Raw genomic sequence first — 19,527 nt, forward strand, 5'->3', positions numbered from 1 at the left:
CGTTTCTTTTAACTGACTGACCTTGAACTGAATGACCGTTAAATCCCACATGTGACCGTTATCAATGCTTTCTCATGTAGGACAGTCTCCAGCTTGGAACATCATATGTTTTTGTATTCAGTCAAAGACTACGAAGATGCGTCTGATACCAGTACCAGTATTTTGGACAGCCAATATCGTGGGCGGCCAAAATATCACACTTATCCTCGGTTTCTTAAGGCTTTAATCTGTGCTGTAGTGCATTGATCCTTAAAAATAATCCATACTATTCAGTCCACAGTTATAATGCAACTTACAAACGAAATATTTGTGACGTAATCAATGCCTAATTTACATAAACAATCAGCAATTTTTCGAACACACCACACTGTAGGTCTCCTATTTTGGGTGCTCAGCAATACAGCGGATGAAAGCGATTAGAGTGATGAATGGTTATAAAATAAATAATCTTTCTTAATAGTTATATATATGGAATGAGATACATTAATATATATCTCATGTTCGTTTGTTTATTTTTCATTTGCCATGCCAAATAATCTTAATTCAACGAATGCATGCCACAAGTATGGAAGCGGGATAAGGCCTGCTTCACCGTAAGCACGCGCTCTGGGTCACATATTGCCATCAGTGCAATTAGATTGGGGAAATCATAGAATTTCCTTGTCCAAGACCTTGACTGAACCGGCGTGCACCTCGAGTGTTAGTCGCTATCTTACTATCTTAGATTTAATCCAAATGTTCTATGCCTATAAGTATTATGACAGGATTATATGTATAGCGACAGCAAAGTTTTAGAATAGGGTGTATATGGCCCTACAATCTGAAGGACGGTCGTGCGGAGGTAAAAAACGATTGTATTATTAACGTATATTCTTTATAAGACAATGGAGTACTCTGTCCCTACAATGGCGACTCTGGTCCAATTCAGGCTGACATTTGTTCTGTTATAATACATGAGTAGTTTATGTGTTACCTATCCTCCTCATGAAGAGGTTCGTGCATTACCATTTAGCCGTCTAATCGTTATCGTAAATGTTGAAATGAGCAATAAACTATATAACACTGGTCCGACCTCTTTACACAGGAAAGATTCCCAGCTGCTTTCTATCCTTCAATGAATTTAAGTATTTATTTAATATACAGGAGGACTGTAGGCCTGTTATAGAAAGGATTGTTGATCTTAAGAATTCAACTCTCTTTCGCATTATATAGGCCTACACAAACGTGTTTCAATTCAGAATACTTCAGTAGAATTTGGTTTAATTCTCTATTTCATTGGTGTTTTATGCCGTACTCAAGAATATTTCACTTATACGACGACGGCCAGCATTATGATAAGAGGAAATCGGGCAGAGCCCGGGTGAAACTCAAGACCATCCGCAGCTTTGAGTAGAAGTTTCGATATATATATATATATATATATATATATATATATATATATATATATATATATATATATATATATATATATATATATATATATAGCGAAAGCATTTAACTAGAATAGAACTACATGCTGAATGAAATATATCAATCGTTTTCTGAAAAGTCTAAATAGTTTACAGACCTGATTTCTTTGTATTATTGTACTACTCTTTTTATACTAGCTGTCCTTGTTTTTACAAAGGATGTAAAATGTTAGTAAATATTGTCACGTGTTAATATTGACTGGATAATGAAAAGTTTCAGGGAAAAGCATGGAACACAATGACTCGGCTTTAATCTAAGAGATTGTTGTGATAGCCGTTAGTGTCTTGATGAAGTGCATCGCTATTGGGGTTACAGGTTCATATCACAAGAGTATATTAGGACTGGTGAACAGAGAAGAGGAAATCGTAAATATATCTTGTGGTACGAGTCCTAATCTATTAACTTCTTAAAATCCTTGGGAGGTAACCTTTGATCCACATAGTCGTTGACCCTCAATAGCAATAGATTTCTGAGTGTGGTGGTTTCCGGCAGTATTTCAAACGGAAATTGGCCCATGCAGCCCAGTCAGATTATTAAAGGTGGCAAAACGAGAACGGGTGGCATCACATCGACAAAAAATCCAGTAGTGTATTACATGTATGAAACATAATGATATATTTACATCCCAGACTCACACTAACATTTATGCCAACAATTTATTGAAAAGTCAAATCCACAGCTTTTTTTTCTACACTCCTTGCGGTTTCGTAATGGGGTTCTCCCGTCGTCTCCAGCAATTCCAGACCTTGTTCTGTTGGACTCGCTTCCATGTTCTTTCCCATTTTATTGAGTCCAGCAAGTCCAGCTCCAACTTTATAATTCTTATCATTCTGTATATAAAGATGGACTTTTACCATGAGTGTCGACTTTGATAACGCAAAGCTTGACACTCCCGTATATAGATTTATCACATTTATGCTAAGATAAAACAAGGCTTATCAGTATCTGTTTAAGCAGTGCCCATGTTAAAGTGGTGGGACTTGTTGTCTAGATCACATGTTTATATTTATACCTTCAAGAATATGTATATTGCTGCATTGTTTAAACGAAACAAGACACAGCTGTTCAAAATTTTATTAGTTAATGTGTTGGACCAATATTTTAGTCGTATACTTTATGTGGTAGTCAGAATTCTACGTGATAGATGTTGATCAACGATGTCTGTATAGCTCAAGTTTTAATTGCATCAATAATATAGCACGCGAGCTCACTTGTGTTTTACTACATAGATTTGGCTTATATCTAAAAATAGTTTAGATGAGATCCGCTTCTCTTTCCCTCTTTGCATGACAATTGCTTGTTAGACTGCATAGTTTTTATTCAACGTATCAGTTATAACGTATAATAGGCCTACCTATGTCTTACATGAGAACGATGGTTATCTGCATGGCTTGGACGCGAGTCGCAATACTGCGCAGGGAAATGTACCACATATACAGGTGATAAAGCGTAAAATATCAGAAAAATACATAAATGAGATTCTATGCTAAAGAAGAAAGTACATACGGCATGACAAACATGAATATTGCTACATGTAGTCATAAAGGTCATATGAGTACAACCACAGGCAATGAGACAATAATTGCAAGTTGTAAAATGGAACCCATGGCGCGTGTCCATACGTTTTTAACGAAAAATTTACAGGGGTAAAAAATTCTTGAAGTAAAAATATTAACAGTATTTTTTCATGAATTCATCCAAGCACGCAAGATAAATTAGCATGAGTAATACACTCATTGTCCCCCCTCCCCCAGGAATATATACACATTTAATGCGTTAACTGATGTTTTATGACAAGTATATTGATCCGTGATAAGTGACTTCCTGCACCTGCATGTTACCTGAGTTACGCCGTGTGATAAGTGCCGGACGTTTTGTGACAAGTGCCTTCTGAAACAATGAGTGCCGTTTGTCACAAGTGTTGGCCTGTGACGAGTACTACAGGCCTATTATGCAAGTGTCATTCAACAATAAGTGCCGGACAAGAACTGTGTTATGACAATTGCCGTCCTGTGACAAGTGCTGCACGTCCTATGACAAACGCCGTCCTGTGACAAGTGCTGTCCACTGACAAGTGCCGTCCACTGCATGACAAGTGCCGTCCACTGCATGACAAGTGCCGTTCACTGACAAGTGAGAATGACGTCCTGTGTGACGTCCTGTGACATGTGCCGTCCTGTGATAAGCGCCATCCTGTGATCAGTGCAGTCCTGTGACAAGTACAGTCCTATGACAAACGCCGTCGTGTGGTATGCGCCAAGCTACGTCAGTCTGTGGGACATGACACTTTATGTATGAAGCACAGAACGTATCATTTTTTCCTTTTTTTCTACAGTTGTTGCGTCTGTTCGAAATTAGCTTTTAGCCGATCATCACTCTCACTATTCAAGTTATGCATTTAGTTATTTGATTATTCTTACCCAGGAATGAACTCGATACAATGTTGTCCTCATTGTACTGATGTCCACATAATCAGGTAGTTCATCTCGACAGAGCTGTCGAGGGGACACAACTCTCTCGAACTTGATGGAAATCTGTATGGGTAAAGTAGGCCTGTTGGATCTCAGGATAGAAAGTCCGAGGCTTTTCTATTTCTTGATATAGACTTGGGGTACTAATTTTCAAAGCATATGAAATATGTCAATACCGACAACAGAAAAAGCAACAAGGCTGATGCATATAAAGTTCAAAAGAGTTTGTTCTATACTTCAAGGAATTCAAGCAATTCTATCAGGCAACCTTGAAAAGGAAGCAATGTACTGGTGTTAGTGGTAAACATGAAATATAGCGAACATAAACAATTTAAAGGCTTATGATTAAAGGCATTGTATATCAGTTGGTACTCATGGCAAGCCTTGGACAATATTTGAATAATTATCTCTATACAGTTTAACGTGCTAGCGCCAGGAACCTCTCACCAATGCGACCGCTATGAGTTCAAGTCCATTTCACGCTGGGAATTCCATAATGCTATAGCCGCCGTCGTTTAAGTGAAATATTCTTGAGTAAATATTTATTTATTTATTTATATATTTATTTATATATTTATTTATTTTCTTGGTGTTTCACGCCGTACTCAAGAATATTTCACTTATACACTTATATATGGTGGGAGGAAACCAGACAGACCCTGGGGGAAACCCATGACCATCCGCAGGTTGCTGGAAAACCTTCCCATGTACAGCCGGAGAGGAAGCCAGCATGAACTCACAGCGATTCTTGCGTAAAAAAATGGATATCTTAATAATCTATTAGTCGCATGCAGATATACATATATTTGTTCGATTCTCACAGACAGGACATATTAAAGCGGGTAATACGAGATTCATCTTAACACTTGGCTGTTAACCTGTAGAGACTGGTGAACTTTAGATTGCTTAAGAATATATAGTTTTAAACACTACAGGATTTTGCAGCATACAAATGATGGTGAATGTGTGGTCAAAGATTCAAGCGACATGCAAGATTTGAAGATTTCGGAGAAGATGAGGCGCGTGTGCTAGCCGGTATGAAAGTGTGATAAAGCGAATGGTTCGATATTGAAGTAGGCCTATATATATATAGGATCTTCTTCTACGTAAGTCTGATAATGTACTTCCACAGATGGTGTCATTGTAGGATAGATATGGTCATTTTACGGAAGTGATGTTGATTGCAATTTATCAGACGTCACTGGTCTAAAGCTACGAAAAATGTTGTGTTGTCATCACATTTGATGAACAATCACATGAAATACTGCAAAGGAGACATTCGGGCTGTTTATAGTTCAGAGTCCTGGTTTGTACAGTAATACAATATATAATACTACATGACGCAGTAAAACAAGAGAAGTTACGACAGTCTGATGGTTGGCAAATGGCTTTGTGGAGCTTTTTAATTCGTTGATTACTTTAGAGGAAAACATTGCTTTCAACTGAGTCATCCGCAAATAAGATTAAGTGAAGAAGATCAGTAACATTATATATATATCATTTAAATGTACACCACAAGCTAGATTATGGTTACACGTTTTTTTAATCATGGTTAGATTATCCAAGAAATCCGTTATATTATCTGGTTTTTGCAACAATATGAGTTATGAATGCTTTGGATAAATCAAAGTTTATGCAAATATCAAAATATAGGACTACAGGATACAGGGAAATGGTTTATCAAGAATAGTGGTTTATTGTGCGACTTTCTTTTACATGATTTATCATGTAAAAGCTACCACTCCCCCCCCCCCCACCTCACCCTTCACCACCAAAAATGTTCCTAATATAATCTAATATGCTCATTGCACACAGTATTTATGAATGTCTATGAAGATCGGGCTCTGCAAGCCGGATGAGAGCAACTATAGTTCAGCGTTTCGCAGGTCGCGACATGGGGCGCAAGGACAGTATACCATTTACGCGTAATTTGCACCGTAATAGTTCCGCCGCATGTCACAACTACGCGAGGCGCGGGATGAGATGTCCTCATCCGGTTTGACAACAATTAGACTGAACATCTTCAGAGCGTATCAAAAGTTTATAATCACTCCAAACCCACAATGATGTACTCCCAGTGGAAACCCGCCAAACTATTCCTGCTCATCATTACTGTGTGTACCAGCGATAAGGTATACCAATTAGATATAGGCTTTCACATATTACCTATGTCATCCTAGCCTACCGCGCCAATTCAGTCCTTAGAAAGATAATACATATATGCAAAAAGATGTACTGTCTAGTTGGGTTCCGATCGGCATGTATGTTTTCCTATTCTGCAGTCCACGGTAAAACAATTTGAATGTCAACTAGTGCTCCAGGATATAAACACACATGTGTTTCTAATATATGTGACAAATTCCCACATTCAAAGGTATAAACGGCTAACACGTGCATCTCATAGTTCGGCCTGGCTCTCGCCGTGCATGCTGGAAAGTACAATGGCCCGTATACTCTATATTATCGCGCGTTAGAGTTGGTTAGTTGGCAGCATATCTGTTGGACACCTCACTTTTCAGTTTTATGCTTACGGATTATGAATAGCTCGACCATTCAGCGTTTTGAGACATTCTTTGTGTCTTTTTTTGGTGTCCACATTAATGACAATATTTTAAACGTTTAAACTAGACAACTACAAACAAGAAACCATTAACTACTGGATATTTTGTAGATGTGGTGGTGTGTGTTATTTCGTAATCGTTTTAATAAGTTTAGCGTGCTTAACAATGTTTGGGCGGTCGTTAGTTTAAAAGAAAAGAAAATATCAGCATGAAGTATGAATGTCTGACAAAACTCCACTCAAAACTGTTGAAGAAAATGTGTGGATCTATTTTAAGATTGTTTTTAACCGAGTAAAATGCATTTGAAATATTGGTTTATATGGTGGTTCATCGGAGTAAATGACGTCAGGATCAGTTTGCTTTCCTCAGAGTGGTTTGCAATGAGTATCGGTCTAACAACGTATTTATAACTGCTGCTTTATGTAGTTTTGAATAAATATATTTACATGACAGAAACGTGCTGTGCACTGGCACCTACTGTGTCTAATGCAATTTTTCTCATGCGTTTTGTTCGGTTCAAAATAATCTTTAAAATAAATCCAACCACCTGGACATTTTCATGGAGTTTGACATATAGTTCATTTTATTATTTTCCTTTCTTTTTATGAGAGTTAACGTAGGCAGTTTTGAGGTACAAATGTTCATGCCACATGTACTGAAATAATGGTTTTTTTTAATAACAATTTTTCTGCAACGTGGGTTCTGTATTTTCTGCATCCATGCAACCATGGCTGCAATTGTCGTAAGGTTGTAAAGTTTGATTATTTCTCAAAGATTTTGCTTTTCCAGATCACATGATATAGTGTCACGAAGTTATATTTTTCCAAACTGATACTGCCAAAATTTCATAGGTTTATGTAGGTTTGCTTTTTTTTTTAACTTTCAGTACACATAAAGAAGTAGCTTATATTAATATATACGATTCTCCCATGGAAGGGCAAATCATCTACAGTGTAATTTGACAAAACAGTGGACTCACTTGTATCCAAACACGATCTTTTTTCCCCTAATTTAGTGACTGTGTTTCAGTGCGATGACGTTGCAGTTCTATTCAGCCCAAAAAGCGGATTAAATAATATATTTGTACAATATATGCGCTCATCGATGTTGAGTTATTTATTTCATTATGGTTTATCGTCATTCCAAGACCATTCACTTGGGACGGGTTGCAAGATTCACCAGTTAAGGAAACGTAAGTAACCGTTGTAACCACCGACTTTGGTGCGTAACTGACAATTTCCCTAAATCAGACGCACGCCCTTTTTCTGAGCCAAAGATCTGATCAAAAAGTGTATGTATACATGTGAATGACATTGATTTCAATCGGAAGCAAGCCAGCGCGAATAGGCCGGGAAGTTTACCACCAATGCCCAGTGAAAACATGGATGTTTCTTTCCACCGATTCTCCTCCATACGAGTTAAATGCTTGTATTAGTCAGTCTACAACAACGTTTCTCCGACATGCATAAATTTAATGTTGAATTCTGGATAAATTGTTACAATGTTCTTTGTTGACCCGTGGTTCTCCAGGCAAAAGCGTCAACTATTGAGCTAAACGTCAGTTTCAATTTTTTTTTTTTCAGACCTTCTTAAATAGTCAATAACATCTGAATTGGCATATCTAAGATACGGCAAATCGTCTCTAAGGCGATATAGCTCCTTCAGAGCTTCCGGACCCTCGCCTTTTTTGCTGGGACTCTTGTCCCCTCGCCCCTTTGAAATTGCTTCATACGCCCCTGAGATAGGCCTGCGGTAGCCTATATTTTAGACATATACGCCTTCGACCATACTCAAGTAGACCAACCCATGCAAGTCTAAAAATATATATAGTGACAGCAAAAAGACGACCCGGGTATTGCTTCTTCATACTTATAATTTACCTACTGGGTGTCAAGGCTGTTTAATACTCTCCTGCTGAAGGAAGAGTGTCTTTCCATCGTCTTAATCCGTTGTGGCCTATAATAGGCCTATACTATACTGCAGGGAGTATAGGCATATACCGCGCAGACTTTGTTTTCAGCACTATGCCACATGTTCCATAGTCTTGCCCTTGCGACACCTCGTCTCCATCCATTTGTACTTTTTTTTAGCCTTTGTTCGATCCTTTAAAGGCAAAGAAAACATTAAAATGAAGTACGGTACCCGGTAGGGGCCTATGTATTTTTAAAACATTTTTTTCAGCCAGTTAAAATGGATCTAAAGCATTCTAGTGGTCTTTAGGCCTAGTGATTCAGAGAGTAGGCCTATCAGCATGCATATATTTTGCTTGAAATAGTTCGTTTAAGATTTGACAAACGTACAAATAGGCTATAGGTCTATATGATAATAGTTTCAAATGCACTTTACCTGACCCCCCCCCCCCCAATAATAATAATAAAAAAATAAAGATAATAAATAAATTGAATTATTTCTCGGAACAGGGTTTAATGGTCTTTCATCTTACATTCACTTGAGATTAGTGTTTGATTTGCCTTTAAAGATACGTGTAGGCTATCTGGAGGTGTCTGAACAGCTTCTCTTGGCAGATATGACAGATGTATGCATCTTGGCACAGGCCGATGTTGACCCCAACTCCACCCGTATGGGAGCTGTTATTCCAGTATTAGTATCTCTGCCTCTAACATCTTGGCTTGTGTAACAATCAGTGGTACATTCATTTCCACTCCAAGCACTATACGCAGAAGGTGAAACACGTCAAATCTCAAATTTAGCTCTCTCTCTCAAAAACAAAACACAACAAAACAAAAACCGGCTGCTCCCTACACAGTGTTTGGCAGACGACATGGCGGTTTCAGGTGTGGCCAGACTTCCATCGTTAAGCCTTGGACTAAAATAACAGGTTAAACAAATAGTTGGCAAAAAATCTTTTTGTCTGACACTTTTAAATAAAATTAAACGCCAAATTATAACGGTCGAGCTATATCCTCAGCGTTTTTAATTTGGCTTTTGTGTTGTTGAAACATTGTTAATAACTATTGTTGTTGTTGTTAGCAATTGATCATCTATTCAATGCCCTTTTCCATGACTAAAAAGCTGAAATGAAACATGTACAAAGAGCTTTTAAGATGCTGTGAGTCTTTTTCAGCATAATCAAACTTAAAACTCCTATGGGATGAAATGTAATCACCTCAGTTAATTCATGTGCTTTGGTCTGCAGATTTAAACAAGCCCACATGATTTGGAGTTCTAAAATACAGCTAAAAATGACTTACAGTTGGTTATTTTGTTTATATACAGTGCATCATATGAGCTTTGTACATTTATTAACCAGGACTAGTGTTATATTTATTTTACTTTCACAATCTTTGAAAGGGAAGGTCATCAGTCAGCTTTCCGTTTAACTTTAAAGTTCTCTAATTTTACTTAAAGGATACATGAAACGCATTGGTTTATTTCTTAATGTGCAGATTATCATGTGTAATAACATGTAACGGTACAAACAAATTTTTCAGCTTTGACTTTTAGGGATACAAATGGCTCAAAATTACAGTTTTCTTAAGGCCCCAGTGGTCAGTGCAGTGGTGATATCGATCATCGTAAGAGAATATATTAATAAAATGTTTAAAAAGAACTCTGTGAGGGACAGACTGAACGGGTCTGGCGGAATAGGGGCAGGGGTACTGTGAACAGGCCGAATGGGGGCAGGCGTAGAGGCGTGGAGGGGGTGGTAAGCTGGCCTGAAGAAGCCATGCAGTATCTGTATACAAATTTTTTTTTTTTTTTTTTTTTTTTTTTTGATTGTTGTTTTACGCCGTACTCAAGAATATTTCACTTATGCGACGGCGGCCAGCATTATGGTGGGTGGAAACTGGGCAGAGCCCAGGGGAAACCCACAACCATCCGCAGGTTGCTGTCAGACCTTCCCGCGTACTGTATACATGTCACCTTGCCCACACTGTGGCAACATGGTTCACCGGGCTCGGGTCACTTTGGGGATGTTCACCGAGTTCGGAGCAAGATCAACGATGATGTAATTTCTGAAAAAATCTGACCATTGATGGAAAATATGCATAATATAGAGGGGTAATTAACAGGTATAGAAATACCCATGAAATGAAATTTTTTTAACAAAAATTCCGGGGCGTAATTTTCTTCATTTGGCATAGAAACATAATCTTTGTTTTATAATTCCTTTCCATGTATCATTTAAAAGTAACAATTGCATTCAAATTTGAAACTGCCCTACTTTTTATCCTTACATTTAATCTTGCCTATAATAAAAATAATTCTGTGTATCATATACACATGCTATAAACGTTGTGACACACCTTTCAACAAAACTATGTTATAGCATTGTAATTTTCCTTATCTATGTGTATATCTTCTCCTGAGCATAAGTCAGGCCTGTGTCAGATGAGCAGGAAAATAGTGTCTAAATGCTTCACCTTGTTTATATTGATCTGTCTGATTTGTCTACCAGGGTACTGACAGGGTCCTGCCCCCCAGTTGTAATCTCTGGCACTGAAGCTTTGTTTTACTTGGTTAACAGATCTGGCTGTGCTCTCCTCTGTCAACCTCTGGCCCCGCCTTTATCTACAGGCAAGGCAGATGGTAAGTGTTAACAGACAATGCAATTGTTCTGTTCTCTAATTGCATGGCACATTATGAAAACAACAGTATGTATTTATCTTTACAGCCTGATGAAAACTTCTTGGCTGTGTCAACACAAGTTCATTGCTAGCCCAATAAAATCAGTGTAAGTGTCAGTGGCCTATTGTACTTGATTTTCATTCCCACCATAAATGATGTGTCAGCAATAAAGGAATGGGTGAGATATCAGGTCAGTAGAAGTAGAAGGCTTTCCTGGAATAGCAGCCAGCAACCAATTCCAGACACAATATTACTGTATTTGACCTTAAATTTTGTCCAGCAAAGAATTGTCTGAATTATTTCAAATAGGAAAATACTTTCTAAACAGAAACAAAAAATATCAGGATGTTAGGAATGTCATGCACATCTGCCATTGACCTTAATATGACAGGCTGAATCTTGGTAACTATGGCATGTGTGTGGTAGTTACACTTCATTTTCCTGAATTTTAAATGGATGACAAGTAAGTACATGTACAGTTAACCTGTCTTTCTGCTACCAGAGAATTTGGTGACACTTAAAAGTGATTTGTTTTCTCTTTTGCTGTTACTATGTATATTATGTAGATGCAGTACCATAAAAGTGCTTGTTAGTACATACCTCTTAACTTGACATGCTCTACTGCAGTAGAGCCTACATATGCTTATAGCCCCTTGGCCAAAGCTGTTTCCCCTACCATACCAAATTAGATTAGATGAAAACCTGTTTAAAGATATCTATCATTTAGAAAAAAATACCTCCACAAATACATAACTGGATGCTTGATATCACCTAAAACTTGGACAAAAAATGCCCGAAATGGTACGCCCCACCAGTCTGCCAGCTGGAATTTATCAATAGCTTTAGCTGAGGGGGGAAGTGACGGTGATGAAATGGAGATTTATCAACAAGATAAAGGACAGAGTAAATTAGACAAGCTAGAATGCAGGAATTGCTGTTGGTTTTCCAGTTTTCTTTTCTACTAGCTGTAATCAGATTGTAATTCTAGCTGCAGAAAAACAGGTATGAGCAAGAAATCTTGAAGCATTGAAGTGTTGCAGGCTTGCATTATTATCTCAAGTACTTGGTTCTGGTGCGTCAACCAGAGGAAATGCAACGAAATGGTTTGTTTGTTTTACAGCCAGAAGAACTTGAGGATGAAATGTTTTACCATGCAACTTACAGATGACTTACGCAATGTTGTTCAGCTCTCATCCATGTTAGCAGTGTGTTCAAGTCACTTTTTGCATTGCATTACATGCTGGCTACACCTTGAAGAGGCCCCAACTATTATAAATTTGCATGACCTGTCTGCAGACATTTTTCATATGTACATGATTTATATATTATGTGCAGTTATATATACAGTATCTTGACTCTATTCTTAGTTCAAATTTATAAATTTTGACTTTGATGCTTTGTTATTGTCAACCAGATTACAGTATCTCCAACATATTTTATTTCACTAAAAAGGTATTTATAATTGCAGGTCAACTTTTAGCCAAGCAGGAAAGTTGCTCTATAAATCTGAAGGTCTTCATACAGGCTTAGATGGCTCTAATTTGCCTTTGGAAGCAAATAGAAATACTAAAATGTCTAATTTTCATTTTTCTTCACCAGTTGATTTTGTTTTTTTATTTGAATGCATATAATGATACATTTTTTCAGTTACATAAGAAAGAGTTATTGTCTTAATTAAAACAGGCCAGTCCATGTTGGCGTTAAACCTAGTGTCATTAAAAAAAGAACAAATTAAAGTTGAAAGGCTACTCTTTGAGCTGCTGCTCTTTAATTAAATAGTTGAAAGGGAACAAGTTAAAAAGGCAACACCTCGAGATTGGTCCTCGTGGCTGTCACTTTGTGATGTCAAACTTCACCTCGGTCACTGCCTGAGTGGGCTAAGGGTTATACTTACTTTAAACACTAATTTTACACATCTTGACAAATATTTTGGCCAAAAAAAAAACGTGTCCATGACTAATGTACATGGGTGTCCTGTGTAATTTTTACAAAAACATATTTTTGACAATAATAATAATAATAATAATAATAATAATAATCTATATAATCATGAAACTGTACACAACTGCATTACATTGGAAGTACAGTGTAGCCGTGCTATAGCGCTCCCGTTTGGGGACAAGTTTCTAAGGGGGTTATGTAGACTACCTTGTGCTACAGGGAAATGACCTTGGGATCTAGTACACTGTACATACATACATACATTGAGTTTTCAGATTTGGATGAGCTAGATTTCTCCAGGTTCAAGCTGTGCAGAATAACTGTTTAAAATTTAGAGTTGTTGAGAGAGCCTGGTGACAAATTTCCAGCTCAATTTCCCTGTTCACTCCCCATTGCTGGGAATGACAGTGGTAACCACAAGGTTGTCAGTTTGTTGAATTGAGCAGCAGAGATGACAGCAACTGTCTAGCAGTTATTATGATTAGCCATTTCTTATGTAAAAAAGGAAACTGACATTATAATATTAATGCTGTAGATGTAAATCACAAGAAATATAACCAGTGTTTGATGATAATTTTCTTACCAAGCAGTCTGGAGGGTATCAGTACTTTGGCGTAACTTCATCTTTTACATCGTTACATTAGTTCAACAAACAGCATGAAACTTACAGAGAAACTGATGATACTGACCTACTACAGCACAGAACAATTGCTTGTAATGTTACTTTATCCCTGTTTATTTTTGGTTTTCACACCATGTTACCTGCTTGTAATTATGGACCTGTGGCGTTTTAACTTGTTAATTATTTCTAATTGACCAATAATTTGTAAGTCATAATTTATGCCAGGATTATATGAACATTACTAGTGAAGATGTAAGTTATCATTCCCCTAAGTGCCCTATTTTAGGGTAAAAGGCCACGTAATCTCTCCATAATTGCTTCAGGGGCTCTTATACATGCACCTGCGTGATGATGTGAAGGTATATATATAGTTCTCTTGCCATATTTGTCGTTTATTATCTGCTTTATGTGACACAGGGCTCTTGTTTTCTTTATCTGAAATTAAGATAATCGCATGGTGTCAATTTGAGCTGCGTGACTTACCTGTGAATTAGGAAGAAGATGAGGCTTCTGTCATGTTAAGTGTCTAGTGTCAGTAGTATACCTGCAGGCAGGTGTTTTGGTGTTTGTATTGCCCTTCTGACACACTCATGATTTATCATCGTTCAGGTGTGACATGAAGGGGATGAATGTCATAGGTGAGTCAGGCGTCAAATTTAATATGTATGATCATGACTGTTCCCCCTCCCCATTTTTTTAACAGGACCAAAGAACAGTATTTTGGATTTTCTTCACTATCAGGTTAAAACAGACTCCCTAAAATTATAATTTAGTAATTCAGGCTTGCAGAGACATGACAGATCTTCCAGAGGACATTAAGAGGACTTCCTGTAATATGTTATTAATTATTATCTGGAAACATCCATAATTAAAAAATTATAAGACTGGACTACTGGTAAAATAGTATCACTGACGTTGCAGTGATGACCTATCACCTTCAACAGAGTAAACGCTCTACATAGGGAATAATTTTTTCACTATAACTATTTTTCCAGTAGACCAGTCTTGTAATTTTCTATTTTTGTTACTTACCTGGATGTCTAATAACCTTCATTATTACATCCATAATTAGGGTTAATACTTCTACATGTAGCTAAACTGTGAGAATTTGAGATAATCCGTTCATGTATCAAATAATTTAACTTTGCATTATCATGCTGACAGTTTTATACATGCATGTAGATTGCTACATGTAAACACGTATTATTGATAAGGCACAGTTTTTTAATCCCTTTAGAATATTTTTGGATTGCGACTTTCTGGGGTAAGATTTTTTTTTACATTTTAGTTTTAACAGCAACCCCCAAGATTTTTTGGAAGACCACATTCTCTGCACTGCGCACAAGATGTAAACATAAGATTGGCATGCTTTCCCTGCCCTTGATCATTTTGATTCTTATATATAACTGGTAAACTCAGGATAAGTCGTAGGACCTATTACTGATGTTATGTTAATGTGATAGACTTTTGAGGATGCTGAGTGATCCTTGTTGTGCTCCTGGAAGATCAGCTCCTTCAGACTCCCTGGTAGGTGTCTTGATCAGGACTGGTGGCTCTTAAAAAGTTTAAAGCCAAAAAACGATGTGCCAGCCCTCTTCTGAGACCCAGCTTCCACTGATAACATTGATAGCCTAACCTCCAGCTTGGCAGTGCCATCAACAACAGATATTATCCTCAAGTGATGGATTTGCACAAGTGCTCACCCAGCAGATTAGGCCAGTTCTATAACCGTTAGAACTTTTTTTCATGTCTAATATTTAATGCGCTGACCTCGGCAGTATTCCCTTCATCAGATAGTCACTAACTTGTGTCTTTGAAATGATGCTATAGAGTTACAAGGTTTTTATGATGCAATGTGCCATCATTAATATGTAGTTCCAACTGTTAGGGATGAGAGAAAAGCTATAACGTACTATAAGTCATATATACCTCACATGTACATATAATTGTCCGTGCACATATACACATGTACCCTCTTTCATAATATATGTATGACCCAAAGTTGCCACTGCTACATGTATGTCACAGCAAGCCTGCATGGAAATAAGCTGTAGCACAAGGACATTGCCCTACACCAAATACTATTTTGCCAGGGGCCAACTGCTTGGTACAGGACAAAAGTGCCATGTAAACAACATTTTACATATAACTTTTTTTAATACGTGAATAGCTGGAAGATTCCCAGAATTGCACACCATCATTCATATTCTTGAAGAGGATGTAAACAAGTTTTGTAATGCCACCTTATGAAAATGTACATCTGAATCACACTTTGTACCCTTTTTATAAATAAATCCACAAGGAAGGATGTCAGTACAGTTCACATGTATTTATGTTAAGTTTGTAGACAAGGACAGAAGAAAGAATAATATTCATACTCAGCATAAATGTGATACCTGAAGATTATTATTTTAGTTTACAGTATGCAAACACAAAAAAAGAAACTAGACAAACAACAACTGTGTTTAGGGAAGGAAAACTGATGTGTGCATTCTGGGGTAAGCTTTATGTACCTTTCCCTTTCTCTGGGTTACCTGATATGACAGCTGTGTGTTGTGTTGTGGAACTTTGAATCAGGTACACTTTAATTTAAAATTTTTGGTGAAAATTGGCATGTGTTTGTGTTTGAGACCATATCATAGCTATCGCCTGGATTACACTGCAAACTGTCAATTTAAAACATTTTTATCAACTCATGAAGCAAAGATTTGATGATATAGGATATTCTTCAAGAACTACATGCATGAAGATCCAATCACAAACTTAATTTCCTTTACTGAAATGACATCGTTTGGTAACAAAACTTTACCAGTCATTAAAAGCATATGGTTGAGGAGAAACTGTAGACTGTTGCTGATTGCATTGCTACTCGGTTGTTCATTAAAGTAGAGGATAGTTCCAAGCACTCCAGTCTTTCTTGCTGTATTTTCAATGTGAAGAAATGACCCCATAGTACCCAGACGAGCCACACAATCCATCATGTTTCCTCAGACATTAGCTGAACCATTGGCCCACTGGACCACATGTGACAGACTCTGCCTTATCTCCTCTCTGATATCTAGGAAAAACATCTCTGATCAGTTTTTAAATCTAGCTGCCCTTGCTACCAATTTTATCAGCAGCTGTTGGAGCCGTTCCTCACATAAATTTGGGGATGCCCCAAATGCTGTTTGTAGTGATTCCTGTTGAGAATGCTGTGTGACTTTGTTGGATATCCTTAGAGGGGGGTTCCACTTCCTTCTTAAAGGGCCCTTCCCTGAGCTTTAGCCTACCCCACACACTTGTTCATACCAATTTATGTCTGTTGATCCTTAAGTACAGTTTGATGTGCTATACACTGTGGAGCTGAAGGGGAACTGCTGCATTTCTGTTTACCAGATTGTGAGTGGCTCCAGAACTGTGCACTCCACACATCCCTCCAGAGAATGATGTTTGAATCACGCTTGCCACTCAACACCTCAACACAAAGCTTTGGAGAGAAAAAAAAGGGCAAGAAAAAGACAAAGTAGGTAAGTAATGACAGCTCATCTGTTTTGATTTTATTTTTAATGTTATGACCCCCTTATTTTTCATCATTATTGTACAGTTTGGGCTTCGTGTTTGATTATCAATCTGATGATTAGAATCAAAAAAGTTGCATATTTTCGTGGTTGACAGGGATGGTCTGGTATGTAATCATTCTGGTTTCCAAAGGACTCTTGTTGAGAAAGTTGTCAAAAAACCATGGCTTTGTCATTTGTCTGATGGAGAGAATTTGGAGCGTAGCTTTAGAGTAACATTCCCATTAGGAGGAATCTTTTCTGAATGTTAGTATGATTTGGTATTTCGGCAAACAGCAAAACGTGAGTTCATACATGAATGACAAAACATGAATTGAAAAGACATGGAACCCCCTTCAGTAAACTATCTTGTGTCATTAATCAGGTATCACTTTTAAGGGGTCATCACAATGATTGGACTCAAGGCAGTTAAATTACCTTATTTTATGGACAGTGATTGGAAAGACAGACATGTGTATATTTCTTGAGGTAAAATTTTATTCAGCATTATAAATCCATGCTCTGTAACAATGTCTGTAATAGAAAATCCCAACGTCTTGATTTGGTGTTTTGGAAAGAAAATGAAAAGAAACTTCAAAGGCTACATCCAGAGCACTAATTGAGGTAATCAGCTGTTTAAAAATAGTATTGTGTGTTGAGTAAACAGAGTAAAGATGGACTTACCCATGAAGATTTTGGTGGCTGGCTGGTTAACTGTTGATGTACATGTTTGCAGTGGTTTGGAAAGTTCATAGCTAAAGCAGATGTGTAGAAATAAGACTGTATTATATCCTGTAAGTTTGTTAAGTCCGTTTGCTGTCAGGCCATCAATATACTTCTGTGGGTTTCTGTGGATTTGAAATCAACTTATCATTTATAAAGTCCTCTAGAAATAATAGAGTACATGTATTCTTGACTGATGGGATGTGGTTGTCCCCATGGGTGACACGAGTTGGTGTTCAGCGTACAGTAGGTCATTGTGAAAATAAATATTTGTTAAATATGATGAATTGATCAGTTTGGAAGCAGAGTTGGGTGCTGCAATGTAAAGACTGAAAATATGATATAGACATTTGATATAGACATTTGATATAGACATTTGGTATAGACATATGATATAGACATGTGATATATGTTACTGTTACATCTTAACGATCATTTATTAGTTTTAAACAATAGAAAAAAAATTCTACCTACATATATCTCCTTTCAGATGAAATGTTGTGAAAACTATTCAAAATATGTGCAGAACTCATTGAAAAAAATTTTGGCGTATCTGCCTTATGTTAATAATGTCTGTCCAGAGTAGAATTAAAGCTTGGACGTCATGGTATGCATTTGATGAAGCTAGTCCCATGGAAGTCTGTAACTTAATTAAGCTTCAAAGGAAACATCTATGCTTAATTGAGGCAATGAGCGCTTTGAAAATAATGGTTTGGAGAGCAGACAGTGTTTAGCTGACTATCCATTGCTGATGAGGATTTTGGTGGCTGGCTGGTAACTGTTGATGTACATGTTGGCAGTGTTTTGAGGAGTTTGCAGCTGAAACAGCTGTGTGGAAATAAGCCTGTAATGTATCTTGTCCCATTGGTAAGCCCACTTTGTAATCAGGGCCTGGATTAACTTGTGAGGTTGGGCAAAAAGGGGTGTTCCTAGAACTGAAAAACTTGTCAGTTTTAGTCCAGCAATAAATTACTGGTTAAGTTAGGCAGGCGACCTGTGTCAGCAAGTCATCCCTGGAATAAACAGCCTGTCAGTAAAGATAAATCTCAGTTTACACACCCCACAGATTGTATGCACATCGTCATCTGTACACTAAACCAGCTCTAGTTAGGCGTAAAATTTTTGCCTGCATTTCTTGTTTTGTGCTGAGCATGATGACAGAAATTGATATATTTTGAAAATGGAACAAATTTGTGTAAGTTAGATGTTCACTGTTACAATATTCGAATTGTAACTCTATATTCAAATGCTACTGTCATCTTTGTACACAAATGGACCTCTAGTCCAGAGTAAAATTGACCTTTGGTTTAGTTGTGTTTATTAACTTCTTAGTAAAATGTAATTTATACTGGCCAAGCTTTTTCTTTTTTAAATGTAAAATAAATGTGTCAGTGTAAATGTTGTTTCTGCATTGTTTAAAATAAAACATTTACCATTAACTACATTTTTTTATTAGGTAGATGAAGTGTGTCATGCGCATGCATGTGAAAAGCAGTCATTGGTTGTATATACTTATCTTTTAAGGTTGCATAGTAAACTTCTTGAAAATTCTTTACTTTCCATGAGTTACTCCAGACTGAATAAGGTATCAACAGGCTAGATGAGACTTT

At 37.2% G+C, this 19,527-nt stretch overlaps 1 protein-coding gene across 3 annotated transcripts in view; it reads left to right on the plus strand.

Moving 5' to 3' along the window:
* Positions 1-9,278: 9,278 nt before the first annotated feature.
* LOC135468173 (hemicentin-2-like) overlaps positions 9,279-19,527 on the plus strand; it is a 77,480-nt gene continuing 67,231 nt past the window's right edge. The window contains exons 1-3 of one of the 3 annotated variants that reach the window (XM_064746266.1): positions 9,279-9,341; positions 10,992-11,053; positions 17,034-17,164. The gene's annotated coding sequence lies outside the window, so the exon portion shown is untranslated. Of the gene's footprint in view, positions 9,342-10,916; positions 11,054-17,033; positions 17,165-19,527 lie in introns of those variants that run through there. The other 2 variants (XM_064746302.1, XM_064746275.1) reach the window with 2 other exon arrangements.

This window comes from Liolophura sinensis, chromosome 1 (genome assembly GCF_032854445.1).
Source record: "Liolophura sinensis isolate JHLJ2023 chromosome 1, CUHK_Ljap_v2, whole genome shotgun sequence".
Classification (NCBI taxonomy): domain Eukaryota; kingdom Metazoa; phylum Mollusca; class Polyplacophora; order Chitonida; family Chitonidae; genus Liolophura; species Liolophura sinensis.